This window comes from Arachis ipaensis, chromosome B4 (assembly GCF_059453495.1).
Source record: "Arachis ipaensis isolate K30076 ecotype BB chromosome B4, ASM5945349v1, whole genome shotgun sequence".
In the NCBI taxonomy this organism is placed as follows: domain Eukaryota; kingdom Viridiplantae; phylum Streptophyta; class Magnoliopsida; order Fabales; family Fabaceae; genus Arachis; species Arachis ipaensis.
The window spans coordinates 97,700,916-97,704,514 of record NC_142439.1 but is presented as its reverse complement, the minus strand read 5'-3'; the positions used below and the strand labels follow the sequence as shown (position 1 = coordinate 97,704,514).

Genomic DNA, 3,599 nt, shown 5'->3' with positions numbered 1-3,599 from the left:
CTTCAAGCTGACAATCTCCGTGGGATCGACCCTTACTCACGTAAGGTTTATTACTTGGACGACCCAGTGCACTTGCTGGTTAGTTGTGCGAAGTTGTGAAGAAGAATTAAGATTATGATCATGCGTACCAAGTTTTTGGCGCCATTGAAGATCGCAATTTCGTGCACCAAGTTTTTGGCGCCGTTGCCGGAGATTGTTCGAGTTTGGACAACTGACGGTTCATCTTGTTGCTCAAATTAGGTAATTTTAGTTTATTTTTAAGCTTTTTATTTTTGAAAAATTTTCAAAAAAAAAATTTTAAAATAAAAATAAATAAATTATTCTATGGCTTCAGAATTTTAAAGAGTGAATTCTAGAGTTTCATGATGATTTGTTGAAGTCTGGCTGGCTGTGAAGCCATGTCTAATCTTTTAGACCGAGGTTTCAACTTATCATCACAAGAGCTTGTTGATTTCTATCAATCTTGTTGTTGAATGTAATGATCTGCTAAAGCTTCGCTAGCTAGTAAACCATGTCTAATTCCTGGACCGGAGTTTTAGACTAACATTGCATGATTCCTGGAATTCTCATTAAGAATTTTGAATTCCTTATTTTCTTTTTCAAAATAATTTTTGAAAAAAAAAATTTAATAAAATCATAAAACCAAAAAGAATTTTGTGTTTCTTGTTTAAGTTTGGTGTCAATTGCATCTTTTTAATTTCCTAAAAATTTTCAAAAATTCATGCATGTGTCCTTCATAATCTTCAACTTGTTCTTGATGATTTTCTTTGTTTGATCTTTGCATTTTCATGTTTTGTGTCTTTTCTTGTTTTTCATATGCATTTTCAATTTGTTAGTGTCTAAACATTGAATATCTCTAAGTTTGGTGTCTTGCATGTGTTTCTTTTCTTAAAAAAATTTCAAAGTGTTCTTGGTGTTCATCTTGACATTCAAAGTGTTCTTGCATGCATTGTGTGTTTTGATTCATAATTTTCATGTTTTGAGTCTTTTTGTTGTTTTTCTCTTTATTCATTAAAAATTCAAAAATAAAAAAATATCTTTCCCTTATTTACAAATAAATTTCGAATATTTGAGTTGACATTTTCAAAAATTTTTCAAAATTTAGTTGTTTCCTATGAGTCAAGTCAAATTTTCAATTTAAAAACTCTATCTTTTTCAAAATTCAAATCTTTTTCATTTTTTCTTTCATATTTTTGAAAATTTCAAAATGATTTCAAAATCTTTTTCTTATTTTTTCGAAATTAATACAAAATATTTGATATGATTGATTCAAAAATCTCAAGTTGTTACTTGCCTATTAAGAAAGGTTCAATCTTTAAATTTTAAAAATCATATCTTTTAGTTTCTTGTTAGTCAAGTAATCAACTTTAATTTTTAAAATCAAATCTTTGTAATTCCCTTTTCAAATCTTTTTCAAAATAAATTTCAATCATATCTTTTTCAAAACTTAATTTCAAAATCTTTTCTAACTTCTTATCTTTTCAAAATTGATTTTCAAATTTTTTTCAATTAACTATTTGACTTTTTTTTTATTTTAAAAATTTTCTATTTCAATCATATCTTTTCTCTAAAATTTGAAAACTAAATAAATTAGTTACTATTTCTTATCTTTTTCAAATTTTATTTCTCTTTTTAATTTTCGAATTCTAACTACATTTTAAAATAAAAACAAAAATATTTTCCTTTTATTTTAATTTAAATTCGAATTAAATCTCCCTCTCTCATATCTCTATTTAATTATTCATCTACTAACACTTCTCTCCCACCCAAAATTCGAACCACATCTTCTTCTCTGTGTTCGAATTTTTCTCTTTTCCTTCTTCTATTCTTCTCTTCTTATACTTACATAAGGAATCTCTATACTGTGACATAGAGGATTCTATATTTCCTTTTCTGTTCTCTTCTTTTTCATATGAGCAGGAACAAGGATAAGAACATTCTTGTTGAAGCTGATCCTGAACCTGAAAGGACTCTGAAGAGGAAGCTAAGGGAAGCTAAGGCACAACCCTCTGGAGAGGACCTGACAGAAATTTTCGAAAAAGAAGGAGACATGGCCGAACTCAATAACAATGGTGGAGATGCAAGGAAGATGCTTGGTGACTTTATTGCACCCTCTTCTAACTTCTATGGAAGAAGCATCTCAATTCCTGTCATTAGAGCAAACAACTTCGAGCTTAAGCCTCAATTAGTTTCTCTAATGCAGCAGAATTACAAGTTTCATGGACTTCCAATGGAAGATCCTCATCAGTTTTTAGTTGAATTCTTGCAAATCTGTGACACTGTCAAGACCAATGGAGTTGATCCCGAGGTCTACAGCCTTATGCTTTTCCCTTTTGCTGTAAGAGACAGAGCTAGAACATGGTTGGATTCACAACCTAAGGAAAGCCTGAACTTTTGGGATAAGCTGGTCAGTGCTTTCCTGGCCAAATTCTTTCCACCTCAAAAGATGAGCAAGCTTAGAGTGGAAATCCAAACCTTCAGACAAAAGGAAGGAGAGTCCCTCTATGAAGCTTGGGAAAGATACAAGCAACTGATCAAAAGATGTCCTACTGACATGCTTCCAGAATGGAGCATCATATGTATATTCTATGATGGTCTGTCTGAGTTGTCAAAGATATCATTGGACCATTTTGCAGGAGGATCTCTTCATCTGAAAACCTCTGCAGAAGCTCAGGAACTCATTGAAATAGTTGCAAATAACTAGTTCATGTACACCTCTGAGAGGAATCCTGTGAACAATGGAACTGGTGCACGAATTGTGAATCACACTTTTCACAACTCGTACCACTAACCAGCAAGTGCACTGGGTCGTCCAAGTAATACCTTACGTGAGTAAGGGTTGAATCCCACATAGATTGTTGGTTTGAAGCAATCTATGGTTATCTTGCAATTCTTAGTCAGGAAGTCAATTATATTTATCAATTGAATTGCGAATAAACAAGAAAGCATGGGTTAAAAGGTTACTTGTTATGCAGTAATGGAGAATATGTTGGAGTTTTGGAGATGCTTTGTCTTCTGAATCTCTGCTTTCCTCTGTCTTCTAATTCACGCACGCACGTCCTTCTATGGCAAGCTGTGTGTAGGTGGATCACCGTTGTCAATGGCTACCATCCATCCTTCCAGTGAAAAGGGTCCAAGTGCGCTGTCATCGCACGGCTAATCATCTGCAGGTTCTCAGTTGTACCGGAATAGGATTTACTATCCTTTTGCGTCTGTCACTATGCCCAGCACTCGCGAGTTTGAAGTTTGTCACAGTCATCCAATCCAGAATCCTACTCGGAATACCACAGACAAGGTTTAGACTTTCCGGATTCTCATGAATGCCACCATCAATCTAGCTTATACCACGGAGATTCTGATTAAGAAATCTAAGAGATATTCATTCAATCTGCTGCAGAACGAGGTGATTGTCAGACACACGTTCATGGATTGAGGAAGGTGATGAGTGTCACTGATCATCACCTTCTCCATAGTTAGGCGCGAATGGATATCTTAGATAGGAACATGCATGTTTGAATGGAAAACAGAAATACTTGCATTAATTCATCGAGACACAGCAGAGCTCCTCACCCCCAACAATGGGGTTTAGAGACTCATGC

At 34.0% G+C, this 3,599-nt stretch overlaps 1 non-coding gene across 1 annotated transcript; it reads right to left on the bottom strand.

Moving 5' to 3' along the window:
• Nucleotides 1-2,452: 2,452 nt before the first annotated feature.
• On the bottom strand, nucleotides 2,453-2,560 carry LOC148568499 (small nucleolar RNA R71). Its single transcript, XR_015882654.1, has one exon. It is a non-coding gene; the product is annotated as a small nucleolar RNA R71 (small nucleolar RNA).
• Nucleotides 2,561-3,599: the final 1,039 nt, after the last annotated feature.